Raw genomic sequence first — 15,121 nt, forward strand, 5'->3', positions numbered from 1 at the left:
TTCCAACAATTGGTTTTCCTATTCCTTCCTCATTAAGTGATTTCAACAATTCACTCCTATTTCATTAAAACAAAGGGAGTACTTTATATATTTCACAGATGTTAGGCAGTGATTCCTTATTAATATTAATCTTCTTCAGAACCTGATTCTTTATCTAGAGGTTGACAAATAGCATCTGAATCCTGACTAATCTCACTAAAAATAATCTTAACTAGTCTTCAGGCCTATTTGGTTGTATTTTCCAGGACACTCAAAGTGAAATTACATTTTAAGTGTTTGGATCGAAAACATTGTACTTTTTATTTCATCATTATCCTTCTTCTGTATGGTTCAAAGTTTTACTATTACTGAGTCTTTGAAAGTGACTAAAGATTGTAGGAGATGCCATGAACTACATTGCAAACAATGTGAACTTCACAGCTTTCTTTATCTACGACAATTCAATATAAGGAATTTCTGAAAGCTGATGCTTTGGAAGTTTGAACCATTAGTTTGTTTGAGAATGAGATAATACCCTATGAATTTGTGATCATATTTTGCATTATCCAAAATCATGGATATGGTACCATATTGGGGACACAAATATATTTATGCTTATTGAATTTTCCATTACTATGAAGAGATTTATCCTAATTCAGATGAATCATTGAAAACAGGACAAGATGCCCAAAGTTTGTGTTTGTAGATAGACAACTTTTAAGCCCTGGAATTTATCAGCATGAAATAAGAATGAATTCATATAATTTTATGGCAAGTGAAATTATTGATAACTTACTTTTATAATCTGGAGCTGCATATGTTATATATAATTATTTAAATGAGAAGCAGCATAACATAGTCCAGAACTTCTTAAACTTTTCCCATTTGAAACTCCTTCTCACTTATGAAATTTTTACAAGACTCTGGGAATATAGAGATACTGGAGATAAATCATAATTTTGCAAGCCCCACATTCAGTTAAAAGACTCCATATGGTGTTGCAGTCCACAGTGTAAGAAGCTGGACATAATGTCTTCATAACCTGCATTAAAAGAAATGTGATCAAATTCTATTGCCAATAAATACTAGTTTGTGAGTAAGAACAAACAGCTTGGTGGTTCAGTAGAGAGAGCATCAAATTTGGAGTCAAGAAGATCTGAATTGAATACTGCTTCAGAAACTTGTTAGCTATGTGGTCTTAGAAAAGTGATTTCAGGGGAACAGAGCCAAGATGGCAGAAAAGATGCATGAGAATGTCTAAGCTCTCTCTTACCCTCAATGCCAATTATTTAATTCAGCCTCAAAAATAGCATTGGACTGGTAAAAACCACAAAGATTAAAAACACAACAACTTTCCAGCTGAAGAGAATCTGGAATTTCGTTAGAAAAGGTCTGTACTGAAGGATGGGGGGAAAAGACCAGTGAAAACAGTGATAGACTAAAGGCTAGCATATTGTGCCAATCAGTCTGGGGAGGTCTCTGGAATTAGAAAAGCTACTGAGACACAAGACTCTGGCATAGGCTGATTGCTCTACTCTGCTTGCATAACAGCAGATTAGCAAAGAAATCAATAAACTTAAAAAAAAAAAAAACAAAAACAAAAACAAAAACAAAAACAAAAACAAAAACAAAAAAAAAAGCCAGAAACTGCCTATACCTATCTCAAACCAGATGTAACTCAGCACAGAGCACAGCATGGCTGTGCAGCAGCCTTCTACTGTACAGGGACTTTTTCTTCAGGCAGTTAAGAATCTGCAAAGCAGTGGGACATATCCCAAGACAGCCTCTAATCTCACTGGGGGGGAGGGGGGCTCAGACTGAAGCAGTGGAACTTCCACAGCAGTGAAACTTCCTCAGCAGTTGACTATGCTTCCCAGTGTAGAGACACTTCCGGTCTCTGTACTGGGGCTATTTGCTAGTCAGTTGCTAATATCCATGGCCCCACAGAGGGGGGAAGGGGAGGGTTTGGCATGGGGTTGTAATGCTTTCACTGTTCAGACTCTAGGCTCAGGGCAGTCGCTAGGCTACATAGCAGGAGTTCTTCACTGGGCACTCCTGCAGCCCAGCTGCTAACTAGCTCTGAATCACTTCCAGTGTGGAGGGGTGGGGAAACTCTCTCCTAGAGTACTCTTGTACTTTTTCAGTTTGTTCATAAGACAGCTGCCTTCCATAATATCCCTGTTCTACAGGGGAAGCTGGTAACCTACTTACCCTGAAGGCAACTCCATAGGTTTTAAAAATGAGTAAAAAACATGAAGAGAACAATTGACAGCTTATATATAGAAAAAGAGATTTCCAATCCCGAGGAGGCTAACAGCAGACAGTTTCTAGATAATACCCTGAAGGGGAATGTTACCTGGCCCCCATCACATAACACTCTCCTAGAAGAGACTATTAAAGATATGAAAAGAGAGTTAGAAGATAAATGGGCAAAGTAAAGAGAAGCTATGCTAGAGTAACAACATCCTGAAGTTTGAATTGGAAAAGATAAAGAATTCACTGGAAGTACAGGGAAACAAAATTTGTGAATTGGAAAAGGTTAAAAAATCACAGGAAGAGTAGAATCTCTGAATTGGAAAAGATAAAAGAATTCCCAAGAAAGTAGCATTTGTGAATTGGAAAAAAAAAAAAAAAAAAAAATTTAGTGAAATGGAAAAAAAAATTCCATAGAGCAAAATGACTCATTTAAAAACTCAATTGGACATATACAAAAAGAAGTAAAAAAAGCAGATGAAGAAATTAACTCATTAAAATCAGGACTGAACAAATAGAAATGAATGATTCATTGACACACCAAGAATCAATCAAGCAAAACCAAAAAAATGAAAAGCTGTAGAATAACATCGCATATTTACTGGGAAAATCATCAGAACTGGAAAATAGATCTAGGAGAGATAATCTGAGGATCATTTGACTTCCTGAAAATTATGATGAAAAAAAAAAAGCCTAGAATCTATTTTACACGAAATCATCAAAGAGAACTGTCCAGAGGTAATAGGACAAGAAGGGAAAACAGGCATCGAAAGAATTCAGCAAACACCTTCTGACTCCACGAAATATTGTGACAGAACTATCAGACTAAGGAAAAAAATATTGCAAGCAGCCAGGAAAAAACCAATTCAAATATTGAGGTGCCACAAGAAGGGTCACTCAAGATCTGGCTCCATCCATATTACAGGATCAACGGGCCTGAAATCTGATATTCCAAAAGGCAAAAGAACTTGGAATGCAGCCAAGAATAAACTGCCCAGCTAAGTTTAGCATTTTCTTCCATGGAAGAAGATGGACATTTAATGAAACAGATGAATTCCATTTGTTTCTAAGGAAAAAAAACTAGATCTAAACAAACAAACAAAAAAAAAATTGATCTCCAAACACAAGAGTCAAGAGAAGCAGAAAAAGGTAAAAGGAACTCTTGAGAACTGTATTGCTGTTGTGGATATACAGAAAGTCCACATGTATAATTTAATTTTACTGATATAACATAAAAAGGGAAGTAGAAATGGAAAGGGGATAGTGTCATTAAATGGGAAAAGGGGAGATAAGAAGAGGGAAACTACATCCCAGGAAGGGGCCAAGAAAATTGATCATATCTGAGGGAATTTAGAAAAGGGTAGGAATATTGTGTGAACCTTACTCTCATAAGAATTGGCTTAAAGAGTAAATAATTGACATATTTGTTTTTCAGAGAATTCTTTCTCACCACATTAAAAGGGGTGAGGAAAAGGGAAAAGAAAAGGAGTAATAAGGGAAGGGTACAAAAAAGGGAATGGATTTAAGAGGAGAGGGGAGGGATACTAAAAAGGGAGAGCTGCATGACACAAGTGGGACCCATAAGTTTAATACTGGGAAAGGGGATCGGGGGGACAAGAAGGGAAAACAAGCATAATCTGGGGAAAATATGATGGCAGGAAATACAGAATATGTAATTTTTTATTTATTTATTTTTTTTTTTTTCCTGAGGCTGGGGTTAAGTCACTTGTTTAGGGTCACATAGCTAGAAAGTGTTAAATGTCTGAGATCAGATTTGAACTCGGGTCCTCCTGAATTCAGGGCTGGTGCTCTATCCACTTCACCACCTAGCTGCCTCCAGAATTAGTAATTTTAACTGTAAATGTGAATGGGATGAACTCTCTCATTAAGCGCAGGCAGATAGCAGACTGGATCAAAAGTCAGAACTCTACAATATGTTGCTTACAGGAAACACATTTAAAGCAGAGAGATACATATAGAGTAAAGGTAAAAGGCTGGAGCAGAATCTACTATGCTTCAAGTGAAGTCAAAAAAGCAGGGGTAGCGGTTAGGTTCTTACTAAGTGCTAATGAGATAATGAGATATTAGGTTCTTACTAAGTGCTAAGTCAGTACTTAACAATTCTCTAGTTCCGGACTTAAAGGGAGTTTTACCCCTTTGAACTTCTGGGGAGGAGCTTACATGTTTACGAGGAGCAAGTTCATTGGTTGAAGCATTTTTTCCCAAAAGCCCCTGAGTTATTCCACACCCATTCTCTAGGAAGATAAAAGAAGCAACATTGAGCAAGGGAAAGAGAATCTACTCTAGGTCAGAGGCTGGCCGAGAGATTGAGTTGAGACAGCAGATCTCCTACCAGAGAGCAATCGACAGTTTCTGGAGACAACAGAACATTACATATTGGCGCCTAATGTGGGGTAAGGACTTTCACTTATCCAGACAAGGACTTATTCTGAGCCCTTCAGAGGAGCTAGACAAGACCTTCACATTTTGGTGCCCGAACAGGGACCCTCAGACCGACAAAATCCTGATCATAGTGGAAAAGCCTCGGATCCAGATCTTAGTGGAAAAGCCTCTCTGACCCAGAAGTGTGAATAACAAGGAAACTTTGTTAAAGAGCTAAAGTAGAATTTCAGTGAAATGGGGCAAATGCCTTCTGTTCAAAGAAAATGTTTAGAGAGCATTATCAAGGTTATGAAAAGCCAAGGATTGATTATAATTTTGGAGGAAATTACTGAACTTATAAAAAACTGTGCAGATCATATGTCTTTGTTTTTCTCTGGAAGAAGAATTGGATCTAGATGAATGGGAATTAGTAGGAAAGCAATTAGGTGAACACTACAATTCCAAACCAAACTCAATTTCCATAGATACATTTCATACCTACAATTTAATCCAAATGGCTTTAAAAATTATTATTCTAAAGGAAGAGAAGAAGGAGCAAAATGGGGAGGTGTCAACTAAAGTAGGTGAAAAGGATGAATCAGATAACAATGAAGTTAAGTACAATTTTGAGCAACAAGAGGATTTCCCATCTCCTCCCTCAATTAACCTTTCAGGGATGGATCAAGAAAGAGGAGGGGAAGAGGCAGAAACACAAACAGAATCACCTGTTAAGCAGCCTATGACAAGTTTAGAAAAAGCATTGGTTAAAGCTAAAAGAGAAGGACAGGATATAAGTGATTTAACACATGCATATCCTGTGATTGAAGAGACTGACTCTGTTGGTCAAAAAAAGGAGAAGATATGCACCTTTAGAATTGAATAAAATTAAATATTTGAAAAAAAAAAGGTTGTACCCTTTATGGGGCTACATCAGCTTATGTTAAAATGTTACTAGATGGTTTGTTTTATGAAGTCCTAACCCTGAATGATTGGAATCCATAGCAAGAACATGTCTAGAACCTGAACAAAACTTATTGTGGCTTGCAAAGTTTCATGAATTATGTGAAATCCAAGTCAGATGCAATTTGGAAATAGGAGTTAACACACAATTCACTTTTGAGCAATTAGCTGGTGAAGATCACTATGAAGAGAATTCAGAACAGGTTAAATATCCCATGACAGTGTATGAGCAAATTGCTAAGGCTGCAATAGAAGCTTGGGGTTCCCTCCCTGGACAGAAAGATAGGGGGGGGAGGCTTTTACTAAAACAGAGCAAGGTTCCAATGAAGCTTTTGCGGATTTTGTGGGACATTTGAAAACTGCTGTCAAAAGAATTATTGGAGAAAATGCAGCTACAAAAAATAATGACCAGACATCTGGCTAAGGAAAACGCCAATGAGATTTGCAAAAGAATTATATGGGGGATTAGACAAAGATGCTCCTTTAGAGGAGATCATAAGATGATGTGCTACAGTGGGAACAAATGCTTTTTAAACCTGGACTATGATGAACATGGAAAGACAGGGTTCCTCTTGGCAAAGGACTTCTAGAAAAAATTCATCGATGTTTCTAATGTGGAAAAATTGGACATCTAAGAGCTCAGTGCACATATGGAGATAGAGTGAGAATAGAGGGTGGGAGAACAAGACCCCATGTCCAAAATGTAACAGAGGACTACATTGGGCATCAGAGTGTAGACTAATTCAGGGAAACAGGATGAGGAGCCCAGGTCCAGGGCCCCAGGCAAAAAAGACTTGGGGCATGATGGCAGCCGAGGTTACATCCAGAGAATTTTAAGACATGATCAATCAGCCAAAAGTCAATCAGATGGAAGAAAGGGATTGAAATTAGGAAAAATAGAGTTTTGTGCAGGAGAGATTACTGAGATACTCCCTGAAGAAGTGAAATCTGTTCTTGTTCAGCCTATGGATCCTTTTTCCTCCAGGCACAGTAGGCTTGACCATTTCACCTTCTGAGAGTGTTCACAAAACAGTGTCCATCCATACACTGATGTGGGAAACTGAAGAATGTGTAGCTAATATCCCAGTCACTAACATAGGTAGACAACGTGTGATTCATCAACCAAAAGAAGTAGTAACATCAGACTTATTGTTATGTACCCCTATTAAACAACCTGGTGATAGTCACCCAGATTCTGACTCCAATGAACAAAATCCAGGAATATATTGGACAGCAGCTGTAACAGCTGACCAACCTATGCTTACTATTTATATAAATGGAATACCATTTGAGGATTGGTAGACACAGGTGCAGATCATACAGTTATTAGAGGTGCCAATTAACCCAGTCACTGGCCAAAGATTAAGGCAGACACCTACATGTCTGGGGTAGGATGATCAATAGCAGCAGAAGTTAGTACTAGGTCTTTGAGATAGATATTTGAAGGTGAAACAGGATTTTTTACTCCTTTTGTGGTTGAAAAAATCCCCTTCAATCTGTGGGGAAGAGACATTTTACAGCGGATAAAATTACAAATAAGCACTTCAGCTTTTTAGGCAAGGCTGCTGTTGAAGGCCTACCTGTACTTTCACCGGTTCCTATTCAGTGGAAGACTGATTCACCAGTGTGGGTAGAACAGTGGCCCTTAAGAAGTGAAAAAATTCAGGCCTTATTAGACATAGTGAATGAACAACTTGACCAAGGACACTTGCAGCCTTCTCTAAGTCCTTGGAATTCCCCAGTATTTGTGGTGAAAAAGAAATCTGGAAAATGGAGGATGTTGACTGATCTAAGAAGAGTAAATGAACAGATGGAAACTATGGGAACTCTTCAGCCTGGACTTCCATCTCCTACTCAGTTGCCAAGATAATGGCCTCTTTGGGTTATAGACATTAAGGTTTATTTCTATTCTATCCCTCCAGATAAGGAGGATATGAAAAGATTTGCTTTTTCAGTGCCTAGTGTTAATTTGGCCGAGCCTTATAAAAGATATGAATGGAGACTTTTGCTACAGGGAATGAAAAACAGCCCTACTATGTGCCAAATGTATGTTGCTGCTGCTCTTGCAACAGTAAGAAAAGCATTTTCAAAAGTAATATTGTTACATTATATGGATGATATTTTGGGATGTGCACCTGAGGAACAGATGTTAGAAGCATGTCTACAAAAGACCATGGAAACACTAAAGTACTACAAACTGCCTTTAGCTACAGAAAAAATTCAAAAACATGCTCCTTTTCAATATTTAGGATATGAAGTATATCCTAAGACACTCACAGTACAAAAGCTTTCTTTAAGAACAGAGAAGTTGAACAACTTAATTGATTTCCAAAAATTAATAGGAGATATTCAATGGATGCATCCAGTGTTAGGCTTAACTACCAATCAATTGCAATCTCTATATGACATTTGTTTGTAACTAATGCAAACAAGATTAGAAGGGAAGTAAAAAACTGGGAAAATATTTTTACAGTTAAAGGATCTGATAAAAACCTTATTTCCAAAATATATAGAGAACTGACTTTAATTTATAAGAAACCAAACCATTCTCCAATTGATAAATGGTCAAAATATATGAACAGACAATTTTCAGACAATAAAACTGAAACTATTTCCACTCACATAAAAGAGTGTTCCAAATCACTATTGGTCAGAGAAATGCAAATTAAGAACTCTGAGAAACCGCTACACACCTTTCAGATTGGCTAAGATGAAAGGTAAAAATAATAATGAATATTGGAAGGGCTATGGTAAAAAACTGAGACACTGAAGCATTGTTGGTGGAATTGTGAAAGAATCCAACCATTCTAGAGAGCAATTTGGAACTATGCCCAAAAAGTTATCAAACTGTGCATACCCTTTGATCCAGCAGTGCTACTACTGGACTTATATCCCAAAGAAATACTAAAGGGAAAAGGACATATATATGCCAAAATGTGGCAGCTCTTTTTGTAGTGGCTCGAAACTGGAAAATGAATGGATGTCCATCAATTGGAGAATGGTTGGGTAAATTATGGCATATGAATGTTAAAGAATATTATTGCTCTGTAAGAAATGACCAGCAGGATGAATACAGAGAAGCTTGGAAAGACTTACATGAACTTATGCTGAATGAAATGAGCAGAACCAGGATATCATTATACACTTCAACAATGAAAGTGTATGAAGATGTATTCTGATTGAAGTGAATATCTTCAACATAGAGAAGATCTAATTCAATTCCAGTTGATCAATGATGTACAGAATCAGCTATACCCAGAGAAGGAACACTGGGAATTGAGTGTAAACTGTTTGCACTATTGTCTTTCTACCCTGGTTACTTTTACCTTCTGAATCCAATTCTTATTTTGCAACAAGAAATTTAGTTTTACACACATATATTGCATCTAGGATATACTTTAAGACATTTTAACATGTATGGGATTACCTGTCATATAGGGAGGGGGTAAAGGAAGGGACGGGAAAATTCGGAAAAGAAGTGAGTACAAGGGATAATGTTGTAAATACATTACCCATGTATATGTACTGTCAAAAAAATTATAATTATAAAATTAATTTTTAAAAAGTGATTTCAGTTCTCTTAATCTTAATTTTCTCATATATAAAAAGGAGATAATAGCACTTTCTAACAATGTTGCTATATATATTATATGTTATATCAAGCATTTTGCAACCTTTAAAGCACTCTATAAATATCAGCTAGGATTGTTATTATTATTATTTTAATCCCTTATTGCTTTTAGACAACTTTCTAGTATTATAATTTATAGAGGAATTAATGATCTCCATTGATGGAGGGAATTTTCATGCTCAGAGTTTCTTTGATTTTTATGCCAGTGAAATCATAGGTCTTGACAAGTCTGCGTTTGCATGACTATATATAATGCACACACACATTACATATTAGCAGTTCTTTACAAATCTTAAACACATATATTTGTAAGTATACACCTCCTAGATTGTTATAAGGAGTTAATAAAAAATCTGTAAAGCATTTATCATAGTGCTTTATAGAAAATAACTTTTATATGAAAAATTTTGTATATAAGCAATACTTGTTTTAATCTTGCATCTATGTGTTTATATTCACACATATGTTTCTATGTATATATATAAATATGTATATGTATGTATGTATCTATCTATCTATCTATATCTATATCTATCTATCTATATTATATATATATATATATATATTATTGATTAGTATCATCCCCATTAAATGCTATATATGTATGTTACATGTTTCATGCATATATTTATTTATATATATATATTTTTTATATATGTATATGTATGTATATATATATATATATGTATGTGTATGTATATATATATATGCCTGCTAATATATAAACTAAATGATTATGTAATTCAATCAGACATAAAAAAGATATGACTATTGTGATGATTATAATAATAATAATAATTATTATTATTATTATTATTAATTATAATAAATAGCTGTAATGGCATTTATATAGCTCCTATTAACGATGCTAAGTTCTTCACAAATATCACATTAGTGAATCTACATAGCAACATTGAGAGATAGGAATTATTATTACTCTTACTTTCCAAATGTGGAAACTGAGGCAGAGGTTACATAATTTTTCAGTTTTCTTACAGTCCTGCTCTATAGCCATACTAGTACTTGTTCTTCAATGCTTTCTACATTAGCTGCTTAATTAGCAAGCAAATCGATTACACACACAAAGTTGCTTGTATACATATATCCATGTACATATATTCATGTATGCATGTGTATAGTAGTATAGAATATGTATAAATATGTAGGTTTGTATATGTATATACACACATGCACATATATACACACATGCACATATATACATATATATATATATACATATATATATATCTTTATATATATATATATATATATATATATATATATATATATACATGTGTGTATGCATGTACACTTGTATACTTGTATCTCTCTCTCTCCATCTATCTCTCTCTCTTTCTCTTACTCTGTCTTCTATCCCACTTACTACTTTGGGAAGCCAGACATGCAATATATTTCTTTTCCATTATAGAAATAATTCATGATTGAACAAGGGAAGGACCTTTACCTCCTTCTTATCCATTAATATATAAGCAGGCAAGTGTTTTCATCCCTTCTGATTTTGGAGGAAAGAGATTTGTTGTTTTTCTCTTCTCTTCCATGCTGATCATTCCCAAAAAACAAAAACCCTGTTGAAGGAGTTAAATGTTGCCTAGCATTATTTTTGCTCTACCTAAATTATGTCAACATTTTTTTTTCAGAACTGATATTTATATATTTATAAAATAGGGCTATGTGAAAAACCCTTTTATATTGCAACACTCATTCATTTTGTGCTTTGTTTTAGTTAAATCAATACCATTATCAAATGTCAATATCCTTCTCCCCATGCTGTTGGGGGAAAGTGACTAATCAGTGAATAATAAGTGAATATTGGAGCTGCTTGATAAGGATGGACATATTTTTGTGGAAACCTACAGAGAATTAGAAAATTGCAATTGCCCATTTAGCACATAGGCTTTGTTTATGCAAAACAACTCCAACAAACCTGAATGAAAATCAAATGAATATATACATCCTGTTGATTTTGAAGACCTGAGGCCTATTTGTCATATCATTGATTAAATTCAGTTGACTGTGAGAATTTTGATGGGAAAAATTATTGCATAGCAAGACAAACAACATAGCTAGCATTTTCCCCCATACAATCATGAATAAAAGTCTTCTGATTTTGTAATATCATTGACAAGTATTCATCCAAACTTGTTCTGAAAACTACCAAAAGCAGGTAGGACTCTAATAAGGTAACACATTCTGTGTTGCTTTTTTTTTTTTTTTTTTTTATAGCTATGATTTTTATAAATTTCTTCTCAGCTTAAATAAACCACCTTATAAATTTGATCCATTTGTCCCAATTCATGTTTTTTACATTGAAACAGAATTAGTTTCATCTTTCAGAAAAAAACAAAAAGCCAAGAACTTTAAGCATTTAAAGACACTGATTACTTACCACTTGTCTTGTGTTTTCTAGTAAAATATATCTATTTCCTTCACCTGTTCCTTTAAAAGCATAGTTACAACATCTATCATAATCAGAGTTGATCTTTTCTGGCCATTGATTTTTATCTTTCAGTAGACCTTTACTTAGTACCTCAAATAGGCATTGTGTCTAGTTCATCAATATCTGAATACTTAAATTAATCTGTAACCCCATTGATTCAGACTTTCTCTTTGGTGAAAGACACAAGACATTTATGCCTACATATGCTATGCAATTCTTGTCCATGTGTTCAAATAAGTTCAACAAAATTGTTCTTTTTTCCCTCTGACATTGCAAGCATATTAGAAGAGCACTCAGGCTGTCAAGCTGTCATCCTTCACCACTACCACATAATAAGCTTCTCTTCTTTTTACATTATTTATTTCTTTGTTAATATTTATTATCCCAGTTGTTTGAAGTTGCTCATTTATTATGTTTTCTAGTCAAATCAGAATGTGCCTTTCTAATTCCCTTTATATGATACACATTTTTAATTCTTTAGAGACTATTGTGATCTTTACTTAAAGTCCTGTAACAACATTGACGTTAAAAAGAAAGACCTTGATTTTAGAGTTCAAGATCAAATGAGATTTCTGTAATTTCTCAAAGATAGAACAGTTTCCTTTGCTCTTATCCCTTAATTTCCGTCCTAACTTTTAGTTTATTTGTACTGTCTGTTCCAGAAATACATTCTGATGGATAAGTTCTATAATTGGATCATCCAACTTCATGCCATAACATGGACATGAATATTTTTCGTCCATTTAGAAATTCCTATTAGGATAGTTGGTTCAAATTTTTTGGAGTGCCTTCACATTTCTTTTTGATTACTATATGGTGTTCTATTGGTGTACTATATGGACCTGATATAAAAAATATGATACAATCTAAAGAGGCATAACATCTTCAACCAAAGGAAATCTATTCAACTTGAATTTTTTAAAACTGGGTCTCCTCCACTGTGACAAATATCCTTGGAGATAATTAATTTTAAAATGTATTTAATTTACTAATACCTGTGCTAAAATAGCATTCAAGAATAAAAATATTTAATAAAAACATGATTTTAACTCGCATTTAAGTTTAAAAGAACAATAAGACTATTAAAATTGAGAGGCCATTAACAAATTTAATCAAAAAGGAAAAAATATATTTGTAATGTTCCAGTGCAAAAATGTAATGTTCTCTTTGGTTTTCTGGAGGTCCCTGGAGCAGCCTTTATTTCAGCCAAGTAATCACCACAAGAATAGCCAAGTGTTAAAGTCCAAAGTCCAAATTCTTTATTGCCTCCTTACCTGGAGCCTAGCTACTTTTCTTAGAGGCCTTCCAGTGTCTTGGTTTCAGTGGAAAAGTGCAGAAGGCCAGGCCAGCCACCACAAGGCTGATGAAGATAGAATGAGTCTGTTTCTCCTTGGCTCTGAGAGCTTGAGCTACTGCCTCCAGTCTGCTTGTCTTATCTGATTCTGAGTCTGAGTCCCAGCTTATATGTTCTACACTGAGCATAAACCAATCATTATATCACTAGGAAACTATTATATGTTGTAAGATTAAATCAATCATACTGAACTTAAAGAACTGTTAATCATCATGCTAAACTAGATAGCCATTGTCTCATCAATTCCACTGAATTAGCACCTTGTAGCAATCCTTGTTTTAAGTACATAGTTCTGGCCTATGAGTATTATCAGTAAGATTAGGCTTGAAGATAGATAACATAATAAGTACAAAAAGGCAGGTGATTTAGGGTAAGATTGTGATTACTTACAAAATATAAATGAATCAAACTGATATAGTAAGAAATTCATAATTCTGAAGGACTTAATTTTGTAGGAATGAATAAGAATAATCTTCAAATAACATAATGTAAAAATAATTTATGTGCTAAGTGGATTTATAGCAGAATTCTTTCAAGTCTTCCAAGGTGTAAGTGCCATATTGCATAGATTATTTATATATTTGGGGAAAGACTGAATTGTACATAATACATTTAAATTTGTTGTTGATTTTAAAATCTGAAAATAATAACACTAAAAAGAAAATGATGACTTAATTTCCTTACTAACTATAGATGCCAAATATTAAATAAAATGTCAGTACCATAATATCAATGATTTTTTAAAAAATCAATGGCAAAGCAAACATTTAAAGTACATACCTTTTGGTATAATTAAACTTTCTTTTTTCTCCCATGTTGAATATTTCTAAAGATTTTTATTTTCAAAATATATGCATAGTTTTCAACATTCACCCTTGCAAAACCTTATGTTTCAAGTTTTTTTACTCCTTTCCTTCCCTCCAAACCAACCTGAGATGGCAAGGTATACAATACATGTTAAAAAAATATGTTAAACAACAATTCTTCTATACATACTTCCACATATATCTTGCTGCACAAAAAAAAATCAGATCAAAAGGGATGAAAATGAGAAGGAAAACAAAAAGTAATCAAACAACCAAAAAAATTGTGAAAATATGATGTTGTGTTCCACACTCAATCTCCACAGGCCTCTCCCTAAGTGCGGATGGCTTTCTCCATCACAAGTCCCTTAAAACTGGCCTGAATCACCTTGCTGATGAAAAGTGCCATGTCCATCATAATTGATTATCATATAATCATACAATTGTTACTGTGTACAAAGTTCTCTTGATTCTACTCATTTTACTTAACATCATCAGTTCATGTAGGTTTCTCTAGGCTTTTCTGAAATCATCCTGCTTATCATTTTTTATAGAAAAATAATATTGCATAATATTTATATACCATAACTTATTTAGCCATTCTCCAGTTGATAGACAGTCACTCAGTTTCTGGTTCCTTGCCACCACAAAAAGGACTGCTATAAATATTTTTGCACACGTGGGTACTTTTTCCTTTTTTATGATATCATTTTTAAAGTCTTCTATTGAATGCAGGTCCACTATTGGGTTAAAAGTTATGCACAATTTGATAATCCTTTGGGCATAGTTCCATATTGTTCTCCAGAATGGTTAAATTAGTTCTCAACTCTATCAACAATATAGTAGTGTTCCAGTTTTCCTACATCATCTTCAGCATTCTTCATCATCATCCTTTCCTGTCATCTTAACCAATCTGAGAGATACCTAAGAGTTGTTCCAATTTGCATGTCTCTGATCAATAGTGATTCAGAGAATTTTTTCATATGACTGAAAATGAAAATTATCTGTTCATATTTTTGACCATTTATCAGTTAGAGAATATCTCGTATTCTTAAGAAGTTGACTCAATTCTCTATATATTTTAGAAATTAAATCTTTATCAGAACCTTTGGATTAAAAAAAAAAAATTCCCACTTTTCTGCTTCTCTCCTCATCTGGCCTGCATTGATTTCACTTGAACAAAAAGTTTTTAACATAATATACATAAAATTATCCATTTTGCATTTCATAATGTATTCTAGTTTTCTATGGCCATAAGTTTTTCCTTCTCCACAGATCTGAGAAGTAGACTATTCTTTGTT

This window comes from Sminthopsis crassicaudata, chromosome 3 (assembly GCF_048593235.1).
Source record: "Sminthopsis crassicaudata isolate SCR6 chromosome 3, ASM4859323v1, whole genome shotgun sequence".
NCBI classification, from domain to species: Eukaryota; Metazoa; Chordata; class Mammalia; order Dasyuromorphia; family Dasyuridae; genus Sminthopsis; species Sminthopsis crassicaudata.